Source organism: Kogia breviceps, chromosome 4 (genome assembly GCF_026419965.1).
Source record: "Kogia breviceps isolate mKogBre1 chromosome 4, mKogBre1 haplotype 1, whole genome shotgun sequence".
Taxonomy (NCBI): Eukaryota; Metazoa; Chordata; class Mammalia; order Artiodactyla; family Physeteridae; genus Kogia; species Kogia breviceps.
The window spans coordinates 73,830,873-73,849,010 of record NC_081313.1 but is presented as its reverse complement, the minus strand read 5'-3'; the positions used below and the strand labels follow the sequence as shown (position 1 = coordinate 73,849,010).

The 18,138-nt window shown below is 35.9% G+C and overlaps 1 long non-coding RNA gene across 2 annotated transcripts in view; it reads left to right on the top strand.

Annotated features, from left to right (window-relative positions):
• The window catches only part of LOC136794165 (uncharacterized), a 905,160-nt gene that overhangs the window by 580,516 nt on the left and 306,506 nt on the right, over nt 1-18,138 (top strand). Inside the window, exon 5 of one of the 2 annotated variants that reach the window (XR_010840535.1) lies at nt 7,672-9,832. The exons of the other annotated variant lie outside the window; for it this stretch is intronic. This is a non-coding gene — a long non-coding RNA (uncharacterized lncRNA). Of the gene's footprint in view, nt 1-7,671; nt 9,833-18,138 lie in introns of those variants that run through there. 2 annotated transcript variants of the gene reach the window in all.

Here is an 18,138-nt window from a genome sequence, read left to right as displayed (position 1 = left end):
TCCCACTACCAAAAAGAGTCATGTACCAAAATGTTCATTGCAGCTCTATTTACAATAACCAGGACATGGAAGCAACCTAAGTGTCCATCAACAGATGAATGGTTAAAGAAGATGTGGCACATATATACAGTGGAATATTACTCAGCCATAAAAAAGAAATGAAACTGAGTTATTTGTAGTGAGGTGGATAGACCTGGAGTCTGTCATACAGAGTGAAGTAAGTCAGAAAGAGAAAAACAAATACTGTATGCTAACACATATATATGGAATCTAAGAAAAAAAAATGTCATGAAGAGCCTAGGGGAAGGACGGGAATAAAACACAGACCTACTACAGCATGGCCTTGAGAATATGGGGAGGGGGAAGGATAAGCTGTGACGAAGTGAGAGAGTGGCTTGGACATATATACACTACCAAACGTAGGGTGTATAGCTAGTGGGAAGCAGCCACATGGCACAGGGAGATCAGCTAGGTGTTTTGTGACCACCTAGAGGGGTGGGATAGAGATGGTGGGAGGGAGGGAGACACAAGAGGGAAGAGATATGGGAAAATATGTATATGTATAACTGATTCACTTTGTTGTAAAGCAGAAGCTAACACACCATTGTGAAGCAATTGTACTCCAATAAAGATGTTTAAAAAATGCAGAAAAGAAAAAATGCATAGTAATGTATTCCCCCAAAAAAGTTCCATTCCACTGTGCAGAAAATAAAAAGCCACAGCAGAGACTAGGAGAATATATTTATGAAACACACATGTGAAAAGACTTGTATTCAGAATATATCAACTTTCCAGTTGGGAAAAAAAAACGACCAACAACCCTATCTTAAAAGTGGGTAAAATATTTGAAAATATACTTCACAAAGAAAATATACATCACAAAGATATGCAGAATGACAGTAAGCACATATAAAGATGTTCAGAATTACACATCATCAGCAATATGCAACTAAAGCTGTAGTAAAATATAGGATTAGCATTAGCATAGGATAGTCAGGCTCAGGTCTTGGAGACAGACCATATAGAAACAATAAAACCGTATGGTGGTGATTAATTTTGTTTTTCTACATTTATCCTTGTACATAGAGCAACTGTGGAAGGTGAACTAATATACATTATTCTTTTAATATTGAAGATAGCACCTTTATATTACAGGTTATTTCAAAATTGCAGAGGAATGTTTTAGGTCCTTGAAACTTTTAGAAAACAATAGCTACTTTTTAAAAAATATTTTTTGAAAGGGTAAAATTGTTTTTTATTGAAGTACAACTGACATATAACAACATATTAGTTTCAGGTATACATCTTATGGATTCAATATTTTTATACAGTTCAAAGTGGTCACCATAAGTCTAGTTACCATCTGCCACCATTCAAAGTTATTACAATACTAGTACTATAGTCCCTATGCTGACATCACATCATTGTGACTTCTGTATTTTATAACTGGAAGTATATACCTCTTAATCCCCTTTACCTATTTCACCTGCTCCCTGCCTCCCCTCTGGCAACCACCAATTTGTTTTCTATATCTATGAGTCTCTGTTTTGTTTTTAGATTCCACATATAAGTGAAATCATAAGGCAAATGCCTTTATCTGACTTATCTCATTTAGCATAATGAACTCTAGGTCTATCCATGTTGTCACATATGACAAGATTTCATTTTTCATGGCTGAATAATATTTCACTGTATCTATATACCACACTTCTTTATCCATTAATCTATAAGTGGACATTTAGGTCATTTCCATATCTGGACAATTGTAAACAATGCTGCAATAAACATAGGGATACATGTATTTTTTGGTAGTGTTTCTGGATTTTTAGAATAAATACCCAGAAGTGGAATTGCTAGATCATATGGTAATTCTTCAGTTTTTTGAGGAAACTCCATACTCTTTTCATAGTAGCTGCACCAATTTATATTCATACCAACAATGCACAAGGTTCACTTTTATCCACACTCTGGCCAGTGCTTGTTATTTTTTGACTTTTTGATAATCACCTTTCTGAGAGGTGTGAGATGATATCTCATTATGGTTTTCATTTGCATTTCCCTGATTATTAGTGATGTTGAACATCTTTTCATGTGCCTGCTGGCCACCTGGAAGTTGTCTTTGGAAAAACATCTATTCATTTACTCCACCCATTTTTTAATCCATTGTTTGTTTTGATATTGAGTTTTATAAGTTCTTTCTATACCTTAGATATTAATCCTGTATCTGCTATATAATTTACAAATACATTCTCCCATTTAGTAGTTTACTTTTTTGTTTTGTTGATGATATTCTCCACGTAGAAAAGGTTTTTAGTTTGATGTAGTCCTATTTGCATATTTTTACTTTTGTTGCCCTTGCCTGAAGAGATAAGTCCAAAAAAATATTGCTAAGACCGATGTCAAAGACCTTAATGCCTATGACTTTTTTGGGGGGAAGTTTTATGATTTCAGGTCTTTCAAGTCTTTAGTACATTTTAAATTTATTTTTGTAAATGGTTTAAGATAGTGGTCCAATCTGATTCTTTTGCATGTATCTGTTCAGTTTTTCCTAACACCATTTATTGAAGAGACTGTCTTTTCTGTTGTATATTCTTGCCTCCTTTGTTTTTTTTACTGTTTTCTTCCTGTAATTAATTTCTAGTTTCACATTGTTTTGGTCAGAAAAGATGTTGATATGATCTTCTTAAATTTACTGAGACTTGTTTAATGGCCTAGCATGTGTTCTATCTTGGAGAATGTTCCATGTGCACTTGAATGTGTATTCTGCAGGTTTTGAATGGCATGTTCTATATATATCAAGTCCATCTGGTCTAATGTGTAATTCATGCCCTGTGTTTCCTAATTTTTTTGTCTGGATTATCTATCCATTGATGAAAGTAGGTTATTAAAGTCCTCTACTATCATTATATTACTGTCAATTTCTCCCTCTATGTCTGTTAATATTTGCTTTATATATTTAGGTCCTCCTATGTTAGATGCATAAATATTTACAAAATATTTATAAATATTTATCTTATTGGATTGACCCCTTTATCATTATGTAATGCCCTTGTCTTTTGTTACAGTCTTTGTTTTAAAGCCTATTTTATCTGATATAAGTATTGCTATCCCCAGCTTTCTTTTTGTTTCCATTTACATGGAATAACTTTTTTCATCCTTTCACCTTCAGCCTCTGCGATGTGTGTTTACATCTAAAGTGAGTCTCTTGTAGGCAGTGTTAGAGGAGGCTTTAAAAAAAATCTATTCAGCTACTCTGTAACTTTTGTTTGGAGCATTTAGTACATTTACATTTAAAGTAATTATTGATAGGTGTGTACTTCTGCCATTTTGTTAATTGTTTTCTGGTTGTTTTTATAGTTCTTTTCTGCTCTTTTCTTTCCTTCTTCTCTGCCCTTGTGTTATGATGGGATTCCTTCCCCTTTATTTTTTATATATCTATATAGGTTTTTGGTTTGTGTTTACCATGAAGTAGATTGCTTTATATATTATATATAAAATCTATTTTGTTTGTCATTTAAGTTCAAACAGTCTAAAAACACTATATTTTTATCCGTCCCATATTTTATGTTTTGTCATATTGTACACTTTTTAATTTTGTGTATTCTTTAACTACTTATGATAGTTATAGTTGATTTTACTACTTTTGTCTTTTAACCTTTTATACTATCTTTATAAGTGGTTGATCTACTACCTTTACTATATATTTGGCTTTTACTAATGAGATTTTTTTTCTTCCATATATTTCCTTATTTCCACTTATGGCATTTTCTTTTCTGCTTAAAGAAATCCCTTTAACATTTCTTGTAAGGTCAATTTACTGATGATGCACTCCTTTAGTATTTTATTGTCTGTAAAGCTTTTTCTCTCTCCTTAATACTAAATGATAAACTTGACAGCTAGAGTATTCTTGGCTGTAAGTATTTTCCTCTCAGCACTTTGAATATATCATGCCATTCCTTCTGGCCTGCAAAGTTTCTGCTGAAAAACCTGCTAATAATTTTATAAGGTTTTTCTTACATGTAACTAGTTGTTTTTATCTTGTTGCTTTAAAAATTCTCTCTTTATGTTTTGACATTTTAAGTATAATGTATCTGGGAGTGGACCTCTTTGGGTTCAACTTGTTTGGTACTCTCTACTTCCTGGTCCTGGAAGTCTGTTTCCTTTTCCAAGTTATGGAAGTTTTTAGCTACTATTTCATCAAGTAAGTTTTACGTTACTTTTTCTTTTCCTTCCAGGATCCCTATAATGTGAATGTTAGTATGCTTGATGTCCCAGAGGTCTCAAACAATCCTCATTTTTAAAAACTTTTCTTTTCTTTTTTCTGTTCTGATTTGGTGATTTCCACTACCCTGTCTTCTAGATTGCTGATTCATTCTTCTGTATTACCTAATGTACTATTGATAGCCTCTGGTATTTTTTTGTTTGTTTCAGTTATCATATTCAGCTCTGATCAAGTCTTTCTTATGTATTCTAACTCTCTGTTGATGTTCTCACTGTTTTCATCCATTCTTCTCCTGTGAGCATCAGTATGACCATTATTTTGAATTCTTTATCAGATAGATTACCTATCTCCATGTCATTAAATTATTTTTCTGAGGTTTTGTCTTGTTCTTTCATTTGGAACATATTTCTCTGTTTCCTCATTTTTCTTGGCTCTCTGTGTTTTTTTGGCAAAAGGCAAAACTTCTACATTTCTCAGTGTTGAAGGAGTGACCTTGTGTGAGTGATGATCCTCCTTTCTCAACCCTGCCCTAGCCCTCGGTTGTCTCTTGAACCTTTGTGGTTCACTATACTGCCTGATTTATTCATGATATGCCCGTATTGTTGAAGGTGTGTGAGACCTGTCAGTGTTCAAGGGGAGGAATCTAGTTTGGCACCTAGTTTCAGGCTGATTGGAAGCAAGAATCTCAGGCAGCAGCTTTTAAATATGCAGATATATATAGTCCTGCGAGCCCACAATTATAATTCCTGCTGGCTTCCAGATCAGGAGATCTGGAAGTGTCCCCTGGGTGAAGTTGAGAAAATCATGGCTCCTGAGGAATGTATAAACTCCTTCCTGGGGAGTATCATTAAGCTGTATTGATGCCAAGGGGGTGAGAAAGAATGGTATCTCCCTGCTTATGTCCCCTGGGAGTGCATCCTTAGCCACTAAATATGTGGGAAACCTGAAGACTGTTCCTCATGGTGAAGCTCCACACTAAGTAAATAGGCCTTTTCCACATGAAAACTGGGGTTGTGATTTAGTCTGCTGTCTGTGCTGTGCCATGAGGATGGTGGCCTGCCCCCAAATATCTTCCCAATTCTTACAGTCCCAAGAATTCAGGAAAATCAGTCCTGTTGGCCATCAGGGCCAGTGGCTTGCATATGCCCACTGGAGAGTGGGGATGCTCTCTTGCTTCAGAAAAGCAGTGGGGACATGACTTGATGTGCATGACTACAAGTTTCAGCAATGCTGCAGGAGAGTGCCTTGTTTATGTATGCAGGATGGCTTTCAGCCAGGAGCAGGAGAATGCCTCAACTGCCTGCCCTCACCATCTCCAGCAAAGGAGTGGGGAATGTTGTAACAACAGGAACCTTCCAGCTTCAGCCAGGCAGCAGAATAGTGCTGTAACTACTCCCCCCATGTCCAAGCCCACCCACCTGTGTTGGCAGGTTAGGTGGGGAGAACAACAATGGTGCCAGCCATCCTCCATATCTGAGGAGCCCTTCCATTATCTCCCAACCTCCAGCCAATGCTATTAGATTCAAAAATGTCTTTTCTTCACATATAGTCTTGGCAGTTTTAAAACTGCTATTATTTTCTGGGTCTTGGGGAAGGGAGACCACACGAAAGCTTTTTAAGAGGAGAGTCTCAGTTTCCTAGAGTACTTTGGGACCCTTGGACATTAGCTCCATTGGTTTTCTGAGCCAGATGTTTTAAGGGTTCATCTCTCCAGGATAGATCCCATGGGCCGGGGTGTCTGATGTGCAGTGCCAACTGCTCAATCCTCTGGGAGAAATGCCCATCTGGTGAGACACTTCTGTATTGTGTGCTGCCACACCATGGGTGGGGTTTTCGGTGAGAGCATTTCTCTGTCTCTCCTACCCATCTTGATGTGGTCCTTTTTATCCTTTGTTGTGGAACAGGTGTGTTCAGGTAGTTCTCAGGTTATTGTCAGAGGGAAATGATTCATATGTAGCTGAATGTTTGTTGTGTCCATGAGAGGAGATAAGTTCAGGCTCTTTCTATGCTGCAGTTTTGAACTGTCCCCTATTCTTTCTTAATTTTAATTGAAAAGTTAGTAGGCTCTTAAATCACAGACAATCTACTGTGCTAAAATATTACTAAGTAACAAAGGAAAAATAAGTGTAAATGAATGAAGTCAATTTTAATACTGACAGAAATATTGGAAAGTATCGATAAATAGTTTAATTCTCAAGTCTTGTAAGAATCTTCTTTTAACTTGGATTTGTGAGGAAAATATTTGATAAGACTATATGATATGACTGACTCTAGCTTGTAGGTACGAGATAGATAGAAATTGACTTATCTTTGGCTCAGAGGCTAGTGATTCTGTCTGATACAGATTTTAAAGGAAAATTACAAAAAATATTTAGGTGTTTGATGTTTGAATAGTTATTCAGATATGTTTCAGTAATAACATCAACTCAGAAGACCCACTAACATATGAACAGTAAAGAGTCTGTTGTGAAAGCAGGGTAATGATTTTATGAATAGTTTCGATGCCAAGGTAGGCTGCACTTTTTCATCTTTGAACTTAAAATGTGGAAGAAAAAGTAATTACTTAAAGATATTCACTGGGACCTAATTCAGAATAATACCCTTAACAAATACAAATTGCAGAACTAGAATAAAGATAATACCTGGAAATGTGACAGGTAGGATCTACCACTTTTAATAGACATTAAAATCAGAATTAAAATCTTTAGTACAGAATTTGTGTTAATACATCAAATGTGTCTCATACTGATTAATACTTTACATCCAAATTCTTCACCCATTATTTAAAAGTTCTTAAGACCGAGGTCTTATGTAGTTCTGCCTCAGATTCTCACAGAGCATTTTGCTGATAATAGCCACTCAATACGTGTTTATTAAATAAATTATTCAGTTATACTGAAATTTGGTTGTTTTAATCATGGTAGAAATAAATGGGTCATCTCATAGACTGAAAATCTTTTGTTTTAGAGAATTATCTTTTAAAATATAGCTTGTGGCATTTTGTAACAGTAAATCTCATAAAAATGTTATTTTACAGGTCCTCATTTATTTAGGCCACAACTAGAGTAATTCTCTCCATGAATATTTCTATGTGAGAAGTTTGAAAATTAATTATACATAATAAGAGATTGGTGAAGGATAAAAGGAAATTGGGGTAATTTAGATGAAGACTGAAACCCTGAAACCACTCTTAGTACTAATTTAAAATATATAAAGATGATAAGTGATTTTTAAATTCTACTGTGAAAACAAAATATCACTCACTTAAACAGAATATTCTGGATATAAGAAGTATATTTCTGATTATAAGGCACAAGTTGCCAGCAAAATTAATTCTGAAAGAAATCTATGAATTCATAATAGTGATTTTTATGTTTTTGTCATCATAGTAGATATAGAGTCTTCATTTTCATATTGTGTTTCATGTACATTTGCCACTCTTCTCTTAGGCCACAAGACTGGACTATCCACTCTAACCTGTATTGGATCATCAAGGCAATAACAGCAATAAGACACATCTCTTCCAGGTCTTTTCCTCAGTTACTATGATTCAGCATGGGAGCCCTGCTACCTGCATGGAGCTCCAGTTACAGCCTGGACTACCCTCTACCTGCAGCTCCTTCCAGCTTTGACCTCCCACACAGTGGAGTGGGCAACAGAGCTATGCTTCTACAATAAGAGCCAACCCACATCCTACGAAAAGGTGTATCACCACTAGCAAGCGGCCTCTTCCTGTGAGAGTCTTGCTTTCTTTGAATAGGTCTGAAGCTCAGCCATGGGATAAAGGAATTCGCCTCATTCTTAGCTCCTTTCTTGTCCTCTCCTCAACCTGGAGGCAGTAACTGTCTGTCTGAGATATGCTACTTTTGAACCTCCTAGTGTCCCTCTTGCCCTCCCTCAGTAGTTAACTACTTTCTACCAGTAAACAATCCTTCATATTAAATTTTCCCTATTCAAATAACTGGCATGATGTCAGTCACCTGACTGGACCTTGACTGATACAGATATTTAATAACTGCCTCAGGTTTGGTAAAAAACTTTCTGCAATGTAACTCAATTTATTGATGGAATACCAACTTATATTGACCTATATCTTCCTTCCGTTAACATATCTGATCTGATGATGAGTTACATGATAATGTTCAATTACTAATACTTATCTCTATAAAGACAGTTGAAACAGGGAGTAACAGAGTTTTAAAAAAAGACTCTTTTCTAATTTGATTTTATTATATCATACTGAGCATAAAGAGACTGCAAAAACACACTTGGCTTTTGAAAGTGTGGCTATCATTTCTACAGCACTATTTCTTACACTCCCACTAACCAACTATTGGTCAAATGCTTTCTTTGGAACCAACATTTGGAGTCTCTTATTCACAGTATACATAGAAAATGATTACTTTCTGCTTGCTACCTTAGCAGAATAATTGGAACAAATACATTTTAAGACTCACTCCAAGTGGTTCATTTGCAAGTATAAATAAGTTGTTCGATGGATTTGGAAGTGTATCTTTTGTATGGCCAACTGTTCTTTTCTTAAAGTTAGTAAAGTTTCACAACTTTGAGGTTTGTGAAAAGGGAAAACTGTAATTTTAGCAGACAGTGTTGTTCTTAGGCATGGACAAACTTGGGTTGCTGCCCAGCTTCCCAACTGTAGGATTGTGCTGCTCTGTAGCTTGCCAGGGCCTCTGTTTTTTGCTAATAGACCACAAGTTTTCTTGTGGTTTTTCTATTGTTAAGGACGATAAAAACAGATTCTTATAGAAAACTCAGTAGAAACGTACAGTGCTTGTACCAGAAACACTGAAAAAAAATTCTTATTTTAGTGTTCATGGTATTTTTCTCTCTCTCTTTTTTTTTTTCCTTTTGGCAGAAAACAGAAGCACAGCCTGGCTCGGCTGGCACCTCAGCTCAAAAAAAAAAAAAAAAAAAAGAAAAAAAAAATGAAAAATCAGAAGAAAGGAAAATTGAGGCGCAGATGGCATCAAACATTCTCAAAACCTCCATGATGAAAAGTTCTGAGATAGAATCTCAGGGATTGGGCAGCCATCCCTTTGATGAAAGGTTTTTCAAAGATCTCTTCCTCAATTTAAGTTAAAGAAATGGGTTGGAAAAGTCTACTAGAAAGAAAGAGAGACAGAGAGAGAAAGAGAGAGAAAGAGAGAAAGAGAAAAAGAAGGAAAGAATGGTTTAGTCACCCAAAAGAGAAAGCACATCATGAAAAGAATAGAGGCAAACTGAAATTCTCTGGATAATTACTCTAAGTGAAAGAGGGTGGGGGACAGTCCTAGTCTAGGGGGATTTTTACTTCTTTTAGGTAGAACTTCACCAAAGCAAACATGAAAATGACAGCTATATTAGGCAACTTGATTAGATAATCTTTCATAAAGTCTTAGAAAGAATAAAAACCACAGAAGAATATTGTCATAATCATTATTGATACCCAATCATAGAAGTAAAATTATCCTCCATGCTTCTCAGATAAGTATGTGAAAGTCCCCCTTGCCCCACTCAACATCTTTTAACAGTATAGAATGAACGGGTCATTTAGTCATGACTCAGAAAAACTTATATTAAAATTCCAAATGATACCAAGCACCCAAGGAAACAGCAACTCTTCTTATAAGCTTTTACTAAATTATTACACAATGGTAAAGTTGAGGCTTACCTACTAGTAATTTACTAACTATATCACTTAAAAAATATAATAAATAACAGCAAGCAGTATTTAATTCATGTAGAGTATATATGCATTCTCAATTTTAAGAACCTTTGAAATCCATTATTTCTGAGATCCAGAATGAAAATATGATTTTCTAAAAAAAAATATTCCAAAGAGATACTGTTTAAGGAAACAGTTTAAAAAGACTGATAAGAAAACATCAAAGGGCTGCTGGGACAAATGATGTTGAATGTAAGTGAATCACAGGCTCAGGGAACACATTTGACTTCTTAAAAATATTCTTCAAATTGGTACTATTTTACTCTCTGCCAAACACCCTTCATCTTAGTCTATTACCCCAAAGCAATGTCTGTTGCTCTCATATATCATCTTCGGGATCCAGGCCTCAGATTGCCTCTTTCCAGCTCTTAGATGAGGGTTGTCTCCTAAAATCTCCATCTAAAATCACCTGCTTGGTTCTTGGTTCTTTAGGATTTAGTTACAATGCTGTGATATCCATGACATGAGGCTCCATGACTAGAAGCACTCTGCTTATGAGATACCTTTCACTGTCCTGTTCTCAGAGGCATACTGGAAATTATCTACAATTTTACTATTATCTACAAACATATTCCTAACCAAGGGAATCTCAAGCACTGTGGAAGATGATAGGGGAGATTTGGGGAAAAGAAGAACCTTGTATCAATCTCAAATGATATCACTTGAGGTCATAACCTAAATATATATGAAGGCCATGTAGGTTCCATAAATAAGTTACAGAGTGAAGATGAACTAGAAAAAATAATGCTGCATTGAGAGTGTGACTTCTATTCCATTCAATTATTAACATACAGAATTATAGAGGACATATTAACAGAGATTCCTACTTATCAAAGCCAGAAATCTAGAGTCTTAAGTGAATTTTTTGGTTGATAATGTTTACTTATTTAAAAAGTAATCATGTGAAGACTAAGCACAGCATTTCAGAAGACAGTACAACTTATGGCCATTGTTCTTTCTGAGGAAGTTGCCAACATGAAAGGCATTCCTGTGATTAACAGTTAAAGATGTAAATATTGCTTGAGAGGAGGAAGACTGGATACTTGACAGACATAATGGAAGAGCTCGTAACCTGCAAAGTCATGGAAACTAGGTTAAGTCTGCCAACACAGTGCTACTCAGAGACAAAGCAGTTGATATTCAGTTAACTTAACAGGTTTCTAAATAATTTAAAAGCAAACGGTTAATCAAGATTTAAAACATTTGATAATAAATAATAATTAAGTAGATTGTGCTTTTTTTTAAGCTAAAGGACTTTTATGCAAGTGTTTCTCTCAGTTATTCCTGTATGAACTAACAAACCAGAAAAGAGTAAATGCTTTTGTTGGTGGTTGTTTCTTTGCAGCATCTAAACAGACCACTTAACAGATTACATTTTCAGCCACCTGTATGGCTCACCAAGGGATATCATAAAAATGACTGGGGCACAGTGTTGCTTTTTATCTGAATGCTTTATTCTTCATATCAAATTAAAGCTGTATGTGCTCTTCTAGTTTCTGTAGTAGTGTCAAATAAGGAGGTAATAGGCAGGAAGGTTGAGGTGAAACAAAAAGGGTTAAATTCACAGATCATCAGAGAACAGTGTGAACACATTATCCAATATTAGGCAAGAAAATGAATTATTTAATGTCATTCTCTATTAACCCAACAGTTAAAATAGGACCAAAATATACATAAAAATGAAATAAAACAATTAGGCAACACTTTAAATGGTTCACCATTATTAATTCATTTAGTATTCATTGTAACTGTGCTGGTCATAATGAATTCATTTGATATTAATGGGAATGTTCAGCAGCAGTTTCATTATAATGAAGTTTTAATTCATGTGCCATTAAAGCAATACCAAAATTTATAGTTATTTTTTGACTACTGTACATGATCCCTAATTTTAGGAAACACTGTAACAATGGTTATCTTTTTTAAAAAAATTGGGGTGAATAGCCCAGATTTAAGACAAACTAGGATGTTTGCCTTGAGTTACACCACTAATGTTAAAGTTGATGGAGTTTTGCGTAATTAAAATGTTCTATGACATTTGGAAAAGACCGGGGTAATGGCTACTTCAAACTCTGTCATATGTCAATATTTGCTAATATTTAGCTGTTTCATGCTACTAAACTTGGTAACATAATGCCATTAATGCAGTCTCAGCCAAGATATTTTGAACTTCCCATCCTCTGCTTTTGTGGAAAATTGGAGGTAAATTATATATGTTTGGCATTTCATTGGAATAAATAGTGATTTTAACCATTTCCAAATAATGTTTCTTTCACATCCAAAAAGTAGATAAAAACTATATCCTTTTTAGTGAATAGTACTAGGTTTTTTGGAAAGATATTGAGGAATGTCTACAGAGAATTCCTCTGTAGAACTGCAACCATAAGGTCTTAATAAAAACCTTAAAAATGGCAACAGAAATATACTCAGTAACAGGTTTACTTTTACTTTCTGTGGAGGCAGCCTATAAACCAGTTTGCTAAAATGTATAAGCACTAATGACAACAGACAACCAAAATCCACAGTCCAATCAACAGGCTCACTAAAAGTGCATTTAACCCTTTAGGCAGTTATTTGGCAATGCATAAGAAAGCAGCTTACCTCACAATTCCTTATTAGAAATGTTATGCCCTAATACATTGTTCACAGGTTAGGTAGCCTAGAGATATATGTGCATATAATTAGTTCTTTTATTAATTATTTTGGAAATAACTAGAATAGTTATCTTAAATTAATTGGACTAGTTATCTTAAAATAGCAATAAAGACTGCTTTATGTCTTTCCAACCTCCACTGCAAATTAAAAAATGTTTAGAAGTAGGTTTTATAAATTTAACTCATATTGCTTTTCTTGCTATTTAAAATAATTCATTAAAATAAATTAACAAAAATTCATGAATGTATAAACTAATTCATTAAAATATTATGAATTAATAGTATTTTTAAAAAGTTTTCCCTCCTAACTAAAATAATTAAAATACTGAGCAAAATATATGAAATAGTTTTAAAACATTGGATTATCAGGAAACCATTAAAGAAGGGAAACCAAGTGAGTCCTATGATTGTTCAGCTTACTATCTGGAGGGAGAGTTCCTAAGCCATAGCACAAGCAGGGGAAACCTATGTGGAGTCCAGCCAGTCTCTGAGTTGAGGACACAGAGTGAACATGGAGTCCAGAGAGACCAAGGTAACTAAAATTCACAGAAAAAAGTACTGGAGAGGAGATAATTGCAGAGAGATAAAGAGAAAGAGAGAAAGAGAGAGAGATCCAGAAATCTATAGTAGGTTTCATGAAATTTCACCTGAGTCCTAATCAGTGTACATGTGTAAGGAAGCTGCTTGAGGCTGGGGAAAGAACAGTATAAAAACCAGAGAGAACAATCTCCAGGACAAACAGAGGGCTAAGAGCAGAATTTGTTTGTGCAGACGATAGTAGAAAAGTTTTGACAAGCAACAAGGACAATGGTCTCTGAGAAAAAGGAAATAAACTATCGACAGTCTTCAGGTGGAGTACGTAGATGGTTATCACCTCAGGAATGGATAAAATTAGTCCTAAACTAAAGTCAGCTCTGATATGAATTAACAAAGCTTAAAAGCAAATGTCAAAAGGATCAAACTATTTTCAAGAAACTTAACTGCAACCAAGAAAAAAAAGAAGTCAAATGATATGAGAATAAAAAAGGATAGGACTTCCCTGGTGGCTCAGTGGCTAAGAATCCACCTGCCAATGCAGAGGACATGGGTTTGATCCCTGGTCTGGGAAGATCCCACATGCCAAGAAGCAACTAAGCCTGTTCGCCACAACTACTGAGCCTGTGCTTTAGAGCCTGCAAGCCACAACTACTGAGCCCGCATGCCACAACTACTGAAGACCATGTGCCTAGAGCCCATGTTCCACAAGAGAAGCCACCGCAATGAGAAGCCTATGCACTGCAATGAAGAGTAGACCCCCTTGCTGCAACTAGAGAAAGCCCGTATGTAGCAACAAAGACCCAACACAGCCAAAAATAAATAAATAAATAAAATAATTTTATGTTTAAAAAAAAGTATCCAGCAGCCAGAAGACAGAAGTTACAATGTTTGGACTCTAATCAAAAATTTCCAGGCATGAAAAAAATAGAAAAATATTTATCCTTAATGAGGAGAAAAATCAACCAATAAAACAGACCCAGAAATAATATAGATAATAAAATTAGTACACAAAGCCATTAAAACATCTATTACATATTTGTTTCATATGTTTATAAAAGTATAAGAAAAATTGAGCAGTTAAGTGGAAACATGAAAAATTAAAAAGAATTACAAAGCAAACTCCTAGAAATAAATACTGTAATTCCTCAGTTGAAAAATACACTGAATGGGGGCTTCCCTGGTGGCGCAGTGGTTGGGAGTCCGCCTGCCGATGCAGGGGATACGGGTTCGTGCCCCGGTCCGGGAGGATCCCGCGTGCCACGGAGCGGCTGGGCCCGTGAGCCATGGCCGCTGAGCCTGCGCGTCCGGAGCCTGCGCTCCGCGGCGGGAGAGGCCACAACAGTGAGAGGCCCGCGTATCACAAAAAAAAAAAAAAAAAAAAAAAAAAGTTAAAAAAAAAAAAATACACTGAATGATATTACTAGTAAATTAGATACTGAAGGAGAAAAACTCAGTAAACTTGAAACATTGCAATACAAACTATCCAACTTAAATCTGTCTAATATGCATGTAATTGGAGTATCCAGAGAAAAGGAGAGGAGGAACAGAAAAGACATTTGAAGAATTTTCCAAATTAGAGGAAAAGTATAAACCCACAGATACAAGAAGTTCAATGAACTTCATAAAATCACAAAAATAGTAAAGAGGAAAGGTAACCAAGAACAAATTGGACAATTAAAAAAATACATCAAGGGGAAGCTTCCTGCCAATGCAGGGGACATGGATTCAGAGCCCTGGCCCGAGAAGATCCCGCATGCCACAGAGCAACTAAGCCTGTGAGCCACAACTACTGAGCCAGTGTACCACAACTACTGAATCCCGCCTGCCCACCTACAGCCTGTGCTCCACAACAAAAAGAAGCCACTGAACTGAGAAGCCCAAGCACCACAACGAAGAGGAGCCCCCACTCGCTGCAACTAGGGAGAGCCTGCACGCAGCAACAAAGACCAAAGACAGCCAAAAATAAATAAATTTATTTTAAAAATAATACATCAAGTTGGTAGGTTTAATTCAACTAAATCAATTATCACATTAAATGTAAATTACTTAAAGGCAGAGATTAAATCAAAAGGCAGAGATTATCATATTTGATGAAAGTTAAGAATCAAAAACATGTTGCATTAAGAAACATTTTAAATGTAAAGATCAAATAAATTAAAATTAAAAGGATATAAAATGATATTCCATGTTAACACTAATCCAGAAGAAGCTGACATGGCAGTATAAATATTAGACAAGACATTTCAAAGCACAGAATAATATAATGATAAAAAGGTTTATCTCAAGAATGCAAATTGATTCAAGACTCAAAATCAATGTAATATACTCTATTAAAAGGCTAAAAAAGGAAAACCATATGATCTTATCAATATATGCAAAAATCAACAGAAATTCAAGCTCTATTCCTGTGAGAAATACTCCTCTGAAAAACTAAGAATAGAAAGTAACATCCTTAAGCTGATGAACTTAAAATCTATAGCTACTATCATATTTAATGCAAAAGATTAAATGCTTCCCTTCTAACATCATGAATAAAAGAAAGATGTATGCTTACACCACTTTTATTAAACATTCAGTTCTTTATAAATATATCTACCCATTTGCTATTAATGAAAATAATAAATTTTAAGCAGCAGTGTTGGGGAAAATAATATTAGCTAGTCTAGAAGTCATTTTGCCAGAGTAAAACTAATGTAAACAATTATTGCTATTGGGTGGGGGTGAATCAAGATGGCAGAGTAGGAGGATGTAGAACTCAAGTTCCCCCACAAACACATCAAAAACACATCTACATATGGAATAATTTTCACTGAAAACTAACTGGAGACTGGCAGATAGACTCCTCTAAAACCAAAGCTGTAAGAAACATCCACATGGAATCAGGTAGGAAGGGAAGAAAACTAATCAGATTGGGACCTGTGCCCCTCAGAGAGTACTCAGAAGAGGAGGGGGAATAACATGGACAGAGAGAATCCCTGGAGATTAAGCGGTTTGAGCCACATGTTGGGAAAGAGAATCCTCTTGACTCATTGGAGGGCTAGTAGGAGTAACAGGAGGGCTGTGGGAAACCTGAACTCCACTAATGAAGGGTGTACACATGCTTGCTTGCTCCCAGAACAGGGCAGATTGAAACTGCATTGAGACACTGGCCCATTTTCCTGTAACTGCCCTGGTGCATGCCCCAGCCTGAGCCAAGCAACTGTTCTGGCCCTGCTTGCTTCATGATGCAAACTGGGGTGAGGGATGCTGTGGCCAAGGAGAGAGCTCAGCTCCGAGAGAAAAATGTGGCTCTGACCCAAAGCAGCATCTGACCAGGGAAGGGATACTGGCAGTGTATCAGAAGCAGTTTGGGTCTCTGACTACAGCTGGAGCCACAACAGCCTGCATCCAATGCCATGCCAAGTGCCTGTCCCAGCCCCTCTTGCTCCAGCACTGTTCCACTGTGAGGCAAGGGTGCTGGTGATGAGATAAGGGAGCGCACATACTTAGAATGGAGCCAGCTCAGACATGACCTTCAGGGCTTCTGTTCCAGCAACTTGGGACCTGCCCTCACCCACAGTAGGGTGGTGCTAGCCACTGAACAGAGGAGAACCACTGAGTCATACCTGGCTCTGGGCCTAACCACCCATCTCCAGCCACACTGATTACCAAGATGATGGCTACCAGCACACCTTGGAGAAAGACATGTCTCTTTTACATGTCAGATCCGGTTCTCCCACCAAAGCCACTGGGCACATGAAGACTATATAGGGATTCTCCCACACAAGGACACCCCATCAAGACCACAATAGGTAACTGTTTCACCTAATTTCATAGAGACAAAGTTAAGCAAAATGAAAAGATAGAGAAATTTGTTTTAAGTGAAAGAACAAGATAAAACCACTGAAAAAAACTAATGAAACAAATAACTTACCAGATAAAAAGTTCAAAACATTATCAAGGGATGCTAACTGAATTAAGGAAAAGAATAGATGAAAAAAGTGAGAATTTAAGAAGGAACTAGAAGATATGAAAAAGAACCAGTCAAAAATGAAGAATATAATAATTGAAATAAAAAACACACTAGAAGCAATGGACAGCAGAGTAGGTGACACAGAAAAATGCATAAGTGATCTGAAAGACAAAATAATGGAAACTGCCCCATCAGAACAGCAAAAAGAATACCAAATAAAAAAAATAAGAACAGTTTAAGGGGCCTCTAGGACAAATCAAGTATACCAACATTCACATTGTAGGGGTCCCAGAAGGAGAAGGGAGAGAGAAGGGTGTGGAAAATTTATTTGATGAAATTATGGCCGAAAAGTTCTCAAACTTGAAGAAAGAAATAGGTATCCAAGGAAAAGGAAACAAAGAGGGCCCCAAACAAGATGAATTCCAACAGACCCACACCAAAACATATAATAAGTTAAATAGCAAAAGAAGTTAAAGATAAAGGGAGAACTCTAAATGCAGCAAGAGAAAAACAAAGTCATATACAAGGGAACCCCCATAATGCTATAAGCTTATTTTTCTGCTAAAATTTTGCAGGCCAGAAAGGAGTGGCAGAGTATATTCTAAGTGCTGAAAGGGGAAAACCTTCAACCTAGGATACTCTACCCAGGAAGAATATCATTTAGAATTGAAGGAGAGATTAAAATAAATGAACAAACAATAAAACACTTCTCAGACAAGTTAAAACCAAAAAAGTTCATCAATACTAAACCTACTCTAAAACAAATGTTAAAGGGACATCTCTAAGGTGAAAAGAAAATGTTATAAAAGAAGTATCTATAAGAAAAGAAAAATACCAATAGTAAAGGCAAATATATAGCAAAGGCTGAGAATCAACTATTTAAATAAGCTAGTATGAAGATTAAAAGACAAAAGAATGTGGAAACAACTATAATTACAATAATCAGTAAAAGGATAAAATGATGATGTAAAATATGAAATAAAAAACACAAAGTGAGAGAGGGGAGTAAAAATGTGTTTGAACTTAAATGACTACCAGTTTAAAACAA